The sequence below is a fragment of the Brienomyrus brachyistius genome, chromosome 1 (assembly GCF_023856365.1).
Source record: "Brienomyrus brachyistius isolate T26 chromosome 1, BBRACH_0.4, whole genome shotgun sequence".
Classification (NCBI taxonomy): domain Eukaryota; kingdom Metazoa; phylum Chordata; class Actinopteri; order Osteoglossiformes; family Mormyridae; genus Brienomyrus; species Brienomyrus brachyistius.
In genome coordinates this window covers 37,058,745-37,074,378 of record NC_064533.1, presented here as the reverse complement: position 1 = coordinate 37,074,378, position 15,634 = coordinate 37,058,745, and the positions used below count along the sequence as shown (strand labels likewise).

At 43.3% G+C, this 15,634-nt stretch overlaps 1 protein-coding gene across 1 annotated transcript in view; it reads right to left on the bottom strand.

Moving 5' to 3' along the window:
• The window catches only part of LOC125706065 (5-hydroxytryptamine receptor 1F-like), a 28,927-nt gene extending 14,655 nt beyond the window's left edge, over positions 1 to 14,272 (bottom strand). Inside the window, exon 1 of the mRNA XM_048972545.1 lies at positions 14,139 to 14,272. The gene's annotated coding sequence lies outside the window, so the exon portion shown is untranslated. The remainder of the gene's footprint in view (positions 1 to 14,138) is intronic.
• Between the last annotated feature and the right edge of the window lie 1,362 nt (positions 14,273 to 15,634).

Genomic DNA, 15,634 nt, shown 5'->3' with positions numbered 1-15,634 from the left:
TGCCCCAAACAATCGGAAAGGGGACTCAGAGAAAATGACTTTACCCCAGTCCTCAGCAGTCCAATCCCTGTACCATTTGCAGAATATCTGATTTTCTTGGAGAGATGTGGCTTACGTAATGTAACGTATCCGGACATTATATAACATTCAGGAGAATGAGAGTTTTATCGACTCAGTGTTAGCGACTCCGGATATGTCCGCAATAGCCAGTCAGTCTCCCCCCGCTCTGGCAGCAGGGCCTTCGCAGCAAGGTGAGTGGGTGACGACCCGGCGGTATAGCCATAAATCCAAACCAAACTCACACCGGCACCATTCGCCTATTCCAACAGGTTCTCCCCACTCAGTGAAAATCCCGCTGAGACACCTGTTGAAAGTGCTCTAGTAATTGGCGATTCTACTCTAAGAATTCACTTTTGAAGAGGAATTCACCCCTCGCGGGCTGGTGCTGACCTCCTGTCTAAAAGCATAGGTCTCCAGGAAAATCGCTAACTAACTAGAGCCAAGTCCAGGCAGCAGGCAAACCGGCTTAACCGACCGCCTGCTAGTCGCTTAGAGTCGTCACTTAGGGTTCATTTCATTGAGACTGTGTCTGTTCCCCACATCTTTAATCATGGAAGACTATTCCACCATGGAGTGTGCCATAATAACTTAATAAAAATCACAATGGATCCATTACTAGAAAACAGTTGTGATGCAATATTTAAACTTAAACTTGGACTTCTGAATATAAGATCACTGGCTCCTAAAGCACTATTAATAAATGAAATTATTACTGATTTTAGTCTTGGTGCCCTATGCCTTACTGAGACCTGGCTTAAACCGGATGAATTCATGGTACTAAATGAATCTACTCCAGCGGAATACAGTTATAAGCATAACCCTTGACCAAATCGCAAAGGTGGTGGTGTTGCTGCAATTTTCAGTCCAACTTAGGAGTTCACATTTGAAACTCTTGTTCTTAGCCTTGCTGGCTCATCTCTTTGTAGTTCTTCACCCCAAATCACCATTGTTATTGTGTATAGACCGCCTGGGCAGTGATTTTCTTAAGGAATTTGCTGATTTTTTAACAAACCTGGTGGTCAGTACTGACAAAGCCGTTATTGTGGGTGATTTTAACATTCATATGGAGAAGGATAGTGATCTTTTTAAAAATAGCATTTGCAGCTATTCTTGACTCTGTAGGTGTATGTCAGAATGTAGTCAGGCCGACTCATGTCTGTAACCATGCCCTTGATTTGATTATTAGTTATGGCATCCTGGTGGAACATGTGTCTATTATGCCACAGAGTCCTCTGATCTCAGATCATTACTTGTTAACATTTTAAATCCAGTATAGCCTCCCGTTGACCACCACTCCAAAGTATAGAATCAGACGTTCCATTACCGCACTAACTACAACATTTATGAAACAACTTCCACAGTCCTTCAGCCTTACATCTGAAGCATCGTGCGTAAATGAACTTGAACAGGCAACTTCAAACATGGAAAAATCCCTTCGCAGCACTCTAGATCTTGTGACTCCACTTAAGAGGATAAAGCATAGCGATAACAAATCTGCTCCCTGGTACTCTGATAATACACGTAAACTCAAACAGGCATCACGTAAGCTAGAGCGCAAATGGCGCTCAATTAAGCTAGAAGTTTTCAAATCTGCCTGGAAAGAGAATACAGACAAGCACTAGTGACTGCTAGGTCTGTGTATTTCTCCAGATTAATAGACATGAACAAAACCAATCCTAAATTCCTATTTGAATCCGTGGCTAGGATAACACAGAATTCCTCATTGAACTCGCAAGTCCCTCAAGCTCTTAAGAGTGATGACTTTCTTACATTTTTTAATGGTAAAATAACTAAGATTAGACAGACCATCCAGTGCACACCCTTACCTACTTATGGCTGCCAGCCTCCTGCTAGTGTTATGCCTACCAATAATGAGACCTTTGAATCATTCATTCCAATTACACACTCAGAACTTTTGAGCTTAATTTTCTCCTGTAAATCCTCTACTAGCCTTGTAGACCCAATTCCTACAAAATTCTTCAAGGAAATTGCACCACAGATAAGCACTACCGTGTTAAATGTGTTAAACTCATCTCTTACGCTTGGATATGTTCCAAAACCTTTTAAAATGGCTGTTATTAGACCCCTCCTAAAGAAACCAAATCATGAACCCAGTGTTTTAGGAAACTATAGGCCTATCTCAAATCTTCCTTTCATTTCAAAGATCAAGGTTGTAGTTCGTGTCCTCTTTCCTACAAAAAAATAATGCCAATGAATTATATCAGTCTGGCTTTAGACCAAACCATAGCAAAGAAACTACTCTAGTCAAAGTAATGAATGATTTACTTGTGGCTTCTGACCGTGGCTGTGTATCTCTGTTGGTATTGCTAGATTTAACTGCAGCGTTCGATACTGTGGACCATAATATCCTCTTGGACCGGTGTAGTTGGCATTACGGGGACAGCACTTTCTTGGTTCCGCTCATATTTAACTGATCGCTATCAGTATGCCCATGTGAACAATGAATCATCCAAGGCCACAAAAGTTGAATATGGTGTCCCACAGGGATCAGTCCTGGGCCCACTACTGTTTACCCTATACATGCTACCTCTTGGTAACAATATTAGAAATCATGGTATTGGGTTTCATTGTTATGCAGATGATACACAGTTGTACATATCTGTTAACCCTAATGATACATCACTGCTATCTCGGTTAGTATCTATTAGATACACGGTGCTGGATGGCAAAAAATTTCCTTATGTTAAACACAGAAAAAACAGAAGTTCTGGTAATTGGTCCCAAGGCTGTAAGACATAAGTTTCACCACTTCAACGTTGTTAGCTTTCCTACACAACCTAACATGGTGGTTAGAAATCTTGGCGTTCTTGTTGATTCAGATCTATGCTTTGATGCTCACATTAGAAGTATTACTAGAACTGCGTTTTATCATCTACGGAACATAGCCAAGCTTTGTAAGATGCTCTCACTTCATGATGCAGAAACTTTAATACATGCCTTTGTAAGTTCCAGACTGGATTACTGTAATGTCCTCCTATCGGGTTGCCCGTCTGGATCCTTGCATAAACTTCAGTTGGTACAGAATGCTGCAGCCATTGTTCTAACAAACACTAAAAAATTTGATCGTATTACACCGGTCTTATCCTCTCTTCATTGGCTGCCAGTTAAGTCTCGAATTGACTATAAAATACTGCTATTAACATATAAAGCACTGAATGGCCTTGCACCAGAATACCTTAGTGATCTGCTGACCACATACAACCCTCCACGAAGCCATGGGATATCTGTTAGTGCATAAGGTAGAAAGAGCTATGGCGGGCTGCAGAGCTTTCTCCTACAGAGCTCCTCAGCTGTGGAATGGTCTTCCACCAGATGTGCGAGTTTCAGGCTCACTCTCAATATTCAAGTCTAGACTAAAAACACACCTGTTTAGTTTAGCGTATAGGGACACTAGTTCTAACTCTAGCTAACTGTTCACTCCCAGTCAGACCTATAGTGTGAGGTGTAGAGCTGGGTGCGGATCGGTGCCATTGGCTTTGGATAAACTGGACTGTCAGTGCTGTCACTCTTGCTTACAATCCCTTGTGGAATTGGAGTGCTGACATTTCAGGGACTCCCCATGCCTGCATTCCCACTTGGCTCTCCCTCCTGCTGATGCTGCTATAGCCATATCTGCCGGAGCTTGCACATTGCACTTCATATTGCACTCACCTAGCTGTTAGCACTGCCTATAGCCTCCTCTACAGTACTTTGACTAATTGTACATGCCTGGAGACCTCAATCTATCAAGATGTCCAGCATACCCTACTACATGTGACGTCGCCACCATCAGTGACATCCCTGCATCCAGCTCGCCGTTCTGCCTGTGTCATCTTCCATGTATGACCCGCTGCCTTACCTCTAGTTGCCTGCCAATTGGAAGATGATTCGGCATTGGCTTGTCATCCTCCCTGCTCTATAGTTATTTCTCAATTCTTATGATTGGGACAGTGTGACTTGGCACCTAACCATCTCCGGCATCTTTTTTGACTCTCCCTGCCGGCCCCTGGAGGATGGGCTCCCCCTTTGAGTCTGGTCCCTCTCAAGGTTTCTTCCTTCTTGGGAGTTTTTCCTTGCCACTGTCGCCTTTGGCTTGCTCACTGGGGGCTTTGGGTGCGGATGCTGTAAAGCGCTTTGAGGCGATGTAATGTTGTGATAATGCACTATACAAAAATAAATTTGTTGTTATTTGTTGCTTCTTTGCTGCCCTTCTTGACACCAGGCCATCCTCCAAAAGTCTTCAACTCACTGTGCATGCAGATGCACACACACCTGTCTGCTGCCATTCCAAAGTAAGCTCTACACTGGTGGTCCACCAATCCCGCAGCTGAATAAACTTTAGGAGATGGTCCTGGCACCTGCTGGCCCCTAGCTTTAGGTGCCCTAAAGCCTTCTTCTCGACAACTGAACCTCTTTTCTTGAAGTTCTCGATGACTCAATAAATGGTTGATTTAGGTGCAATCTTACTAGCCGCAATATCCTTGCCTGTGAAGCCCTTTTTTGTGCAAAGTAATCATGACTGCACATGTTTCCTTGGAGGTAAATATGGTTACCAGAGGAAGAACAATGATTTCAAGCACCACTCTCCTTTTAAAGCATCCAGTCTGCTATTTTAATTCAATCAGCATGACAGAGTGATCTCCAGCCTTGTCCTTGTCAACACTTTCACCTGTGTTAATGAGAGAATTTAATGATGTCAGCAGGTCCTTTTGTGGCAGGGCTGAAATGCAACGGAAATAGGTTGTTGGGGATTAAGTTAATTTTCATGGTCAAGAGAGACTTTGCAATTAACTACAATTCCATTTGATCACTCTTCATAACATTCTGGAGTATATGCAAGTTGCCATCATAAAAAGTGAAACAGCAGACTTAAAAATAAATATTTGTGTCATTCTCAAAACTTTTGGCCACAGCTGTCTGTGTATGTGTGTGTGTGTGTGTGTGTGTGTGTGCGTGCACGTATACCAGTTAATTTTCAATTGGACAAATAGAACATTAACTTAAGTTAATGACACTTCAGATAGAAAAGAGGGGAGGTTCTCGTAAGGACACGCCTGGCCCTTAAAGGAGCCAGGTCCATTTTGGACTCGATCCCATGGGTTCCTCAGTTCCTGAATCGGGCAGCACCCCATGTGGCTCCTGTGCCTCCTGCAGCTTCGCCCCCTGTGGTTCCCATACTTGCAGCTTCACCCCCTGTGGTTCCCTTGCCTGCAGCTTCCCTCTTGTGGTTCCTGTGCCTGCAGCTTCGCCCCCTGAGGTTCCTGCTCTGCTCCAGGAACCCTTCCCCAAGGAGATCCCTGATCCCCCCCAGACACTACTCCTGTGCCCCTGGTCCCAGTCCCTGAGGAGGCCCCCATCTGTCAAACCATCGTTTGTCCTCCCTTAGTGGAGATGGAGGAGGAGCTTAAATGGGACCCCTCAGGGATCACCTTGATCTCCCCAATGATTCCTCCACCCTTACCCCAGCGTGACAGATCCCAGCCGGTTCCCTGCCTCTCAGTCTCCCAGAAAGGGAGGGGACACCTGCGTCGAGGTCAGGTCCCACCCACCCTACTCCCTGGCTCACCTTAAGACTGCTGCCTCGGTGACCTGACCTTGGATTAAGCGGAAGATGATGGATAGATGGAAGGATGGATGTTCAATGCAAGAACGAACCACCTGGAAAGATATCTCAAGTGAAGTGAAGCATTGTATCACTGTGATGGCTACAGCCACAAAGTAAGACCGTAGTTCATTATTTGTACGCTTTTTCAAATTAAATTGCTTTATTTCAAGTAATAATTCATAGGTCTTAGTTGATGTGTTTTGCCCTTTGTGTTTGGTGTAGTGTACATATATTGATATTGTAGTGTGCAGTGATTGTTTAAATTAATCATTTGGTTTGTAGTTACTTTGGTTGTGAGGGGTGGTCTTTTCTATTCAGCATAAAGGTGTGGCTGAGGGCGGAGGTGTCTCAAAGGACAACCCCTGGAGCAGGAGTGAACCATGTGCTGCCATGGCAAGAGAGGGAAGTTGGGGTTTAGCTGTGTTTTGATTTGTTTAGTTATATGTAGTGCTTATTTGGTTCGCCCCTTTTGTGTGTTAATTGCTTTGGCTAAACCACTATATATATTTCCTTATTGAGAAAGGACAGTTTGTTTCAGTTACTGTTTTGCTTTGTAATGTTATGTTAGTTTTTTGTTGGCCTCTTTTATGGGCCCAGTTATTAAGGTTTTGAGTTTTGTTATTGTTTGTGTCTTGGGGGTCAATAAAGCCCTATTTCTTTAATTAAGCTCCTGTGTTTGTTGCCTTAACGCTTGGTTCCTCACAATCACGCAAAAATTAGGCATGACTTTTCAAAATATAGTGGCAATTTACACAGATGGAGCACCGTCAATGTGTGGGAACAGGATATGTGGCATTGCTTGAAGAATTTGCTGAGAAAAAGAAAATCAAATATCATTGCTGTCACACGAGGATCGGACGAGCTGGGCATGACAGAACCCCCCCCCCAAGGCACACACTCCGGACGAGATGAGACCAAAGCCATCAACGAGGGGCAGGAAACAGGACAGAAACACAGAACAAGCACAGAGGCAAAAGCTAAGACAACACCCGACAAAGGACAGGGAACACCAACAGACAGAGCAGGAAGGGAGACACAGAGGGAACCGAGAACGGAGGAACAAAAGGGCCAGGAGCAAACGGAGGGACCACATGTGGACAAGGAGCAGAGAAACAAATACAGGAGGTACAGAGGGTCAAGGAGAAAACTGAGGAGGCCAGACGGGAAAGGTCGGGGGACAAAAGGAAGCCCGAGGGAGTCACAGCAGGCGAGGGGCAGCAGCTGGAGGTGCCGCAGGAGACTGGAAGGTCAGAGCAGGAGGAGACCCTGGAGGGGCCAAGGAGACAAGGCGAGGGACAGGTGAAGGGGACGAGGAAGGAGTCAGTGAGGGCTTCAGAGGAGGCGAGGAGGAAGCCTGAGGGGACATCGGCAAAGGCAAGGAGGGAGGGGGAGCCGCAGCAGGAGACGGCACAGCCACAGCCGGCCAAGAACGTCTCCCCCTCCCTCCTTGCCTTTGCCGATGTCCCCTCTGGCTGGGGTCGACCTCGCCGGGGCAAGGGTAGCGGAGTCATTAAAAATCCCAGAGGGATCCCATTCGAGCTCCTCCACCTCCAGGGAGGAAGAAGCGATGGTCAGACTGTCCAGGACCTCCTCGGAGATTGGGACCGGTGCTGAGGGAACTGGAGCCGGGTCAGGGACAGGGGCAAGAGTCACAAGCGTGGGCGGGGCCTCATGCGGAGCTGGTGCTTCAAGGAAAGACAGAGCAGGGACTGGAGGGGTGGGCAGAGCAGGACGTATGGATGTAGCCGGAATCTTGGGCATAGCCAAAGGCGGTGCAGGAGCCATAGTGGAAGCCTCAGGGACGGGTGAAGCAGGGGCCTGGGGCGAAGCAGGTGGAGGCAGCGCCTCGGGCGGTGCACCAGCCGGAGGTGGCGCCTTGGGTGGTGCAGCAGGCGAAACAGCAGGCGGAGGCAGCGCCTCGGGTGGTGCAGCAGGCAGCGCCGGGACCTCCAGCATGGATGGAGCTGCAGGCGGGGGCGGCACTGCAGGTGGAGGTGGCACTGCAGGTGGAGGTGGCACCTTGGGCAGTGCTGCAGACAGAGACGGCGCCGCAGGCGGAGCCTCGGGCAGAGCAGGAACCACCGACTCTGGGCCAGCAGGGGGCGCCGATGTGGCTGGAGCCTTGCTGGTCAGTGCAGCAACCACCAAGACAGGCAGAACTGGCACAGGCTGGACAGGTAGATCAGGCACCGGCAGGACAGACAGATCAGGCGCTAGCAGGACATCGGGGAACGCCGCTAGGGTTGGCGCTCTAATAGCGGGCGCTGCGCTGTGCTGTAGCCCCACAATTCGCCAGCCACGCCACCTGATAGTGGTAAGCCGCTAGAGGCGGCAGTTGCTCTGCCACAGCAATGTCTGGGGCGAGCCCTATTGGTTCATGAATCGGGAGGGGTTCCTCCCGATACTCGGCCAGGAGCAAAGCAGCAGAGAGAGAGCAGGCGCCCTGGAGGATCATCGGGGCTTCAGCTAGCCTTTCCTTCGGTCTCCTTGTCCTCTTTCTCCGCCCTGCAGCAGGGGAGAGAGGCTGCACCGTGTCCTCCGAGATGGGAGGCGGTACAGCAGCTTCCGCGAAACACCGAGCGACTAACTGGGCTCGCCGTTTGGCTATCCGCTGCAGCAGCCTCCAGAGATTCTCTTAGGGGAGGTACGTGTCTCCGGCTGGGGACATCCACGCCAGAAGGTCGCCGCTCTTACTGGCCACCTTCAGCGCCACCGGGTCCTCCTGGACCTCGGGCTGTTTGAGCCAATATGTTACCTCCTGCAGTAGACCGAGATGCTGGCTTTCAGTCTGCTGAGATGTGTTCGTTTGTGGGTCGGTCATTCTGTCAGGACCCGCGGAATACAGACAGGTAGGCAGTGGGGAGGGACGAGGTGGGTAGACGGAATACGAGGTAAATGAGGGTTTAATCGGGAAGACTGGAGAGAGCAACGCTCATTACATCAATGACCGACATCAGACAGGGCAAGACGTGTACAGATATACAAGAGACTAGTCGAAATAACAGGAAACAGCTGGGCACAATCGGGAAAGCACTAGGGGGCGTGGCACACACGAGGATCAGACGAGCTGGGCGTGACAATTGCATCATTCATCAACAAGTCTTATGCAGCAAAGTTCTGAAGTACGATCATGTCATGTTAGTTGTTACATCTGTTGTAAATTACATCCAGGCAAGAGGGTTTAAACATCTAACTTTCCGTGCATTCCTTGAAGAAACAGGCGCTGTTTTCAGTGACTTGTACCACACGGATGTTCGCTGGCTAAGCCGCGGGAGAGTGTTGAAACTTTTTGTTGCATTTACTGTAAAAAAGAAATTGATGCAATTTTGAACAACGATTCGAAAGAATTTCCAGAGTCGAAAGACGACAATTGGAACAATGACCTTTGTCATTACTGACATGATGACCCATTGGAATGAACTCAACTTACAACTGCAGGGAAAGTCTCAGCTCGTTTTTCAACTTTTGGCCGCAATAAAAGCCTTCAAAATGAAACTTGCAGTGTTTAAAGACCAACTTGCAAAAGAGACATGAGCCATTTTGCAACGTGCAAGGAGCGCATTCCTTCCAAACAACATACCCAGTTAGGAAAAAAGTATTCACATGACATTGATGATTTGATACAGGAATTCGACAAGAGACTCACATTAACCAGAGAAGATAAAATTAAATTCAAATTGATTGAGGATCCTTTTGCCGTCAACCTTGAAGAGGTGTCCATGCATTTGCAATTGGAAGTCATTGAACTTCAGTGTTCGGCTATTTATAAAGCCAAGCACAGAGAAGATGACCTTCTTGAATTCTACAAAAGCTTGGACAAAGACAAATTCCAAAATATACAAGACACTGCATCTCAAATACTCTGTGTGTTTGGCAGCACATACATATGGGAACAAACATTTTCAGTCATCAACTTTAACAAGAACAAGACTCGTTCTTGTTTTACCGACGAACACTTAGGGGACGTATTAAAAACGTCAATATCAAACTGTCACGCCCGGCTCGTCCGATCCTCGTGTGTGCCACGCCCCCTCATCATCCACGTGTGCTTTTCCGATTGTCCCCAGCTGTTTCCTGTTATTTTCGGCTTGTCTTTTGTATTTAGTTCGCGTCTGAGTCCGTCTTCCCCAGACTTGTCATTAATGTTAGGTAATGTTAGTAAATGTTAGTTGGTTGCCACCTGCCGTCTGCCCTGTCCTCCTGTTGCCCTAATAAACCCCGAATTCCCTGCCTGCCTGCCAGCCTGGTCTTTCCCCACTTCCTGCTCGCCCATCCAACCCGCAACATAACACAAACATGATTCCTGACTACAGAAAATTAGTTTCTGAAAAGAGATGTAATGTGTCATACTGAAGCCAATTCATTACCATTTTGGTATGTTAATCATTTTCTTAAACTTACTAAAATATTTTTCCTGTAGTGATTTGTTTTTTTTCTATTTATGATTTGCGACTGGGGAGTTGCAAAATGATATATTGCGGCTTTATTTTTCTTGTGAATTTGATTCATAATTTGACGCGAACTGCGGCCCACGATAGTCTGATTTTTGCGATGGCCCTTGGTTAGATCTAAGTTGTGCAGGGTTGATGTACAGTATAATAATCTATACCACAAATGTGTCTGCTGGGGTGTAGCATGAGTGAATCATGTCCTGTAGTTGTGTTCTGGGCGTACAGCAACTCTGTATATAACGGACTTTGGATATAACAGACTGTTTTACCAGATCCCTTGAAGTCCGTTATAACGAGATTTTACTGTATTATAAGGACACAACATCACATTTTGAGCCTATTTTTATATTTTCAACAAATAAGCTGATTTATTCCTGTCTAATTATGGTTGCTTTGGTATGTTCTAAAAAGTTTTTTATATATATATTTGCATATGTCTGGTGTGACAATCATATAACATGTTTCACCATTTAAATGCTGTACTTGGAATCAATGCTATTGACTGTCTAAGCTTTTCACACGCAGTGGCTAGGGAAGATCCAACAACCTACTACTTAAACTTTGTTAGTTAAATCTGAAATATCGAAGGGTTTTGGCAAATGCACGTAGACCGTACTCGTTCTTTAGCTATGTCATTCTTTATCTTGTTTGTTAGAGACCCCTGGTCTCTAGCACTAAGTATGAGCTCTAGACTTTGCAGCAATGCCTCATAACTGCAAGAAATTATAGCAGAGAACAGTTGCTCAGGTGCAATACCTTTCACCCTGCAGGCAAATTGTTTCAACCCCACGATTCCATGATGAGGAGGACCTGCTGTGTAGCAGCAGCGAGCTGAGCAATACAGCACTTAAATACAAGGCATCAAATAAACTTCAACCTGCCTGCAAAGCAACTGTGGCCAAATTGAAAAAAAACTTAACAAGTGTGATTAATTTAAAAAAAAAAAAATAATGCATTAATACACTCGCACAGCCTACCGCAGAGCCACGTTTAGGGTCAGGATAATGTGTATATTGAGTTTTCTGTAGCACATTGTTCATTTGCTCATGTTATATTTTTTGGGCTTTTGAGATTATCGTAGTCACTTCTGTATATTTCTAACCAGAAGCCGATTTTAACAAGGCATGAGCAAGAACACGTTTTGCTGTCAATTTGCAACGCTTGATAAAATCAGAAAGCAAGATGAAAATGACAAATCCTTTAATGACAAAATGAAGTCCTTCGCCTTTTATTGCTCATTCAATGACACATTACAAATATTAGTTGTAAATGGTGAATTTGACTTCACCTTTGGGAACAGCAAGCATGTAAATCTCACATTGAAGTCTTCAAATGTCATCCTTTAAAGTATTCATAAGTAAATTTAAAAAACATACATACATAAATCATTCTTGGCAATTCTGCTGCTTCTCTTATTTTTTTTAAATGTAAATTACTCAGAAACACACAGGTTTATAATCATATCTTTGTGGGGACACTCCATTGATTTATATGGGGAAAACTCTAATTCCAGCATGACAACCTTAACCCCTACCCAGCCCTAATCTAAACCATAAGTAACCAAACATAATGTGAGACATTTGGCATTTTTGTTTTTTGATTGAATTCTCATATCTTTGTGGGGACCTGAAAAATGGTCCCCACAACATCGAAATAACAGATCTTTATCCCATTGTGGGGGGCATTTGGTGTGTGTGTGTGTGTGTATAAATAGCACGTACGTACTTATAAGAATTTTGTTTTGTTACATTTTGGAATTAAGCCTGTTATCCTCTTTAATGTGTTTGTATTGAAACAATAATTGTAACAATAGCAAACGGCTGCCATAGTAATGTATTTGAGGAGGTTTTTTTTTCCTGTAGGTGAACATAATTGTAGTGTATTTTCAACAAATTATAACATGATTGAATATGCTATTAGTTTCACTATTAGTCACTCAGTTTATGCAATTAGTCATGATTAAGAGAATGAATCGACTGGTAGCCCTAAGATTGGTAAGCCTTTTGGAATGATGACAGGGAAACCACACATTCATCTGTTAAGGGGATTACTGTTTTTTGACTACATGTTTTGTAATGGGAATTCACCAAAAAAACATATCTCTATGCATTTTAATTATATCAGATAATGTACCATGTAATGTAAAACATTTAATATGATATTTAGATGACAGTGATTTGCTCTATAATCAAAATAAAAAAATTACTGACTCCTTTTGTCTTGATAATTATAGCAGTGGTTTTTTGTTTAGTTTTGATCAGTTCTACAAAAGGATTCTTCTTATGCCTGAGCCTTATTACTTGGTGCAGCAGATGGTGACATGAATAAGAAGAGTGTGACCAAAAGGTTTCTCAATCAATTCAAGTTAAGCAAGTTTCTCTCAAATCTGAAGAAATTGGCCTCAAATGTAACTAAAATAGTTTACAATAAAATGTGTTGGCAGTCAGCTTTTTAAAATATGAGGTGGACTAATCACAAATTAAATTTCACTTCTGACATATTAGACAAGCTTTAAAAAGCTTTTAGAGATATTCTTTTAGAATGCTACTAAATCTCGAGCAGAAATCGGCGTCTGACAAGTTAAACGGAGAGCGTATTTTAACGTTATGTGTGATTCTGAAGCAAAAGCGGTCTAGTTCTGGTATAAAAGCTGGAATAAATGAATGGCACTCTATTTTTGCTTTCTTGCTAACACCAAAGTTGTAATTGACATGACTTAATGGGATCCATTTAGCCCTCATGAAAACCCTCGTGGTCCATCACCGATAAATTGTAGAGTCCTTTGAGAATCTTTCGGCTCTGCTGAACCAAGGGTGATCATTTAAGGAAATAAAAAAACTGCCGATAATAGAGGTTCTTCAAACTGCAACGAATCATCCAAGGGCATGTTTCCACTGTGCTAATTGTTCTTTTAGTGCTGTGCCGGTTATTGGTGCTTAGGAATTGAAATTATGCTTTATTGTCTACGGCTGTTCAGAGACCATCGCCCTCGTTAAGGCAGCTCTAGTACTGACAGCACAGTTCATAAACGTGAAGCCTCCGTACCGTCACATAGGTATAGGCATGCCAGAGAGCCTTTCGCTTACCAGTATTTTAAACATCGTTACAGTGTATTGACGGAAGGGTAGCGTGAGAGTGAATTGCAGAATTAAATACCTTTACCTCCCCATATTCGTTCATGTTACAGTACCATTATTTACAACCTTGCACGGTGTGCCCCCCCCCCCCCCCCCTTCTTCATTTTTATGTCTGGGGTTTGTGCAGAAAGAGTTCCTTCCTCATGAGTCATGAGATACAAAACACTGTGGAATAACTAAATAGGTTAAACACTATTAAGACATCCGTGTGAAATTCTTCATAAAAGGTGTAATCCATATGTGAATTCTTGAGTACAAAGAAATCCACAGATGATACATAATTCTTCTATAAATACTGTAAATGCATGATTAGGTTTTTATGATTTAATGAATCCTTAAATCGTGTTTTTAAAGATACTTGTTACTATGCGAATCAAAAAACTTAATAAAGGACTTAAAGTGTTGCAGAGCCTAACACCTCAATTAGCATCGCCTACCAGCCGTAGCGGGTTTTTACAAAATCAACGAAAACGTTCAACAAATAACAGACCCACATAGCATGTTTCAACACAATGGCAGCGTGCGTAAATACAGACTAAGGTAAATCGACGACGCAATAAAGAAATAAAAAAAAAATTTTTGTTGGCAGTAAAACATAACACATAAGATGACCCAAACGCAAAATAACAAATTACAAGGAACACATTATTCTTTCCCCCCGCAGTACACAGTAATTGGATTTCCATTGTGCCCGAAGGATTACAGTACAACAACCTGTTCGAATTCCTCATCCAACTTTTACTTCCTTCACAAAATTATCCTAAGGAAATGAATATAACGGAACGACTACAGAAAAGGCACTACTCTCGTGTTCTGCCTGCTTCAAAAAACGACAAATTTGATAGAATAAAGTAATCTGAAAGTTAACTGGTTTTTACGACTTACTTTAATTCCGACGGCCGTTCAGTCAGAAGTCCGCATTGTGTCGCCATCATTTCTGTTTCACTTTAAGATGAAAAGAATACGATTCTTTGAGGGGCTTTGCTTTCTACGGGAGACTTTACACCACTCTGACAGATCGACGCATTTTGAGGCAACAAGCAGTCGCGCGATGGGGCTGCGAGTGAATTGACGCGTAATCTCATGTGTGAAAAATCGTGCCGCATGATTTGAAGGATGAACTAATAACGTTGTTTAAATTGTGAAGATGTACTGTTATTCTACGTTAATTTCGTAATCAATCTATTGTCAGTGAATTTCCGAAATACAACATACTATATGTATAACAGCCATTATTAGTATCAGTATTATTTGTATGATTGTAGTAATAAAATAATGCTAGAAAGTAACTGATGATTACCCTAATTGTGGCGTCGAGGTTAGCACGGTCGTTTCATACATCTACAGAGCAGCGTTGGAGTCTCTAACACAGTCCTATGTGTGTGGTGTTTGCATGTTCTTCCCCATATTGTTGGTTGGGGTACCCCCCCAGACAGAAATGCATGCTCAGAGGTTGCTGACCTACCTGTAGATGTGTAAGCTGGTGCCTTATCTTAGGTTATTCCTGTCCTTGAGCCCATAATTTCCAGGATGGGCAATCCTGCATAGGACAAGTAGGGATTGATTATCCACCTTGTTATCTTTCATATGGTGCGCAATGATCTGTGAGGACAACCGATAAGTTCCACAATCTCACATTTTCTTGTAATTGTCATATAGCTCTACAGGCGTTGCCATTACTTGCCGTATATTGACTGACTTATGCTCCATAGCATTTGACTAGAATATTATTAGAATTTCATATTCAGGCAGGGGTTGCTGAATAATCCCTATTTCAGTCAATATTCTGATTTATCAGTTAAATGTTTCCAAGACAAACAGGCTGAACTAACAGATAAACAGTTAAGCATGAAGAGTGTTCGCTGTTACTTCTGGTAGTTGTTCTCAGTATTAAGCTTATACCATCCAGTTACTGAGTCACTATATGCCTTATACAACAGGCATATATAATCCATCACTTGCAGTTTTGATAGCTTTTAGCATAAAACGACAATAAAAAAATGCTCTAGCCATCCAAATAACATGATCTTTAGCCAATGTTGTGAATTTCATCATTTAAAAATGTACATTAGCAGATTCCTGAAAATGCTAATGTACTTTTTAGTGTTAACAGATTCCACAATGCTCTTTCTTGTAAAAAAAAAAAAAAAAAAAAAAGTATAAATAAAAATCTGGTGTTAAAACATAAGACATGTAAAACTATTATCTGAAAAGTGTACAGTTCATACAGAGCATTAGAAGGACACATTGACTACAAAAAATGAACACAGATTCAAATAACATTTTGCTGGTGTCTTCCACATTGTCAGGACTGCTTTGCCATATAATTTGTGCGTCTATCTGCCACTGGGATTTGCATCTTCAACTGTAAGCAAAGGTGA